The following is a 605-nucleotide window of genomic DNA, read 5'->3' on the forward strand; positions in this document are numbered from 1 at the left end:
CGTCTGTAAAAAGCGCACCTCTTCAAACACCATCACCGAGTGACCTTTTCGCCACCAGCTTCGTTCAACCAAGATTACCACCATGACGACAACAATTACTATTACCAACTACAAGCATTCCCCCTGACGTCGCCAAGTTTCAACAGATCATTACCACTGTCAACATCATTACCACCACACATACAGAACACAGCTATATTACAGTTCCTGCGCCGACGTCTTTACCATCAATGTACTGTCTACCACAATGTCGTGCGCCAACAACCCCACCACCAGGGACACACCATATCAACACACTCGGTTTTGTCGACTCTATTAGAGTGGATGTTTCCACTCACGATCAACAGACCAAATTTTCCTTGTGTAACTTTCATAGAATATTCCGTACCAGGTAACCCGTCACAACTGACCTCGACTTCCTGAGTACGAACATTCTATCTCCTTGTGGGACTCTTGTACGAACTGGATTTTTTCTCTACAGACACTTTTACTATATTCTGTGTTTTTTCTCACACACACTTGTGCACTCACACACTTTCTTTCATTTGTACATTGCATGCATGTTCTCAAGAGTGCACATTCATTTCTTTCATTTTTCTTTGTGT

This window comes from Octopus bimaculoides, chromosome 20 (genome assembly GCF_001194135.2).
Source record: "Octopus bimaculoides isolate UCB-OBI-ISO-001 chromosome 20, ASM119413v2, whole genome shotgun sequence".
NCBI classification, from domain to species: Eukaryota; Metazoa; Mollusca; class Cephalopoda; order Octopoda; family Octopodidae; genus Octopus; species Octopus bimaculoides.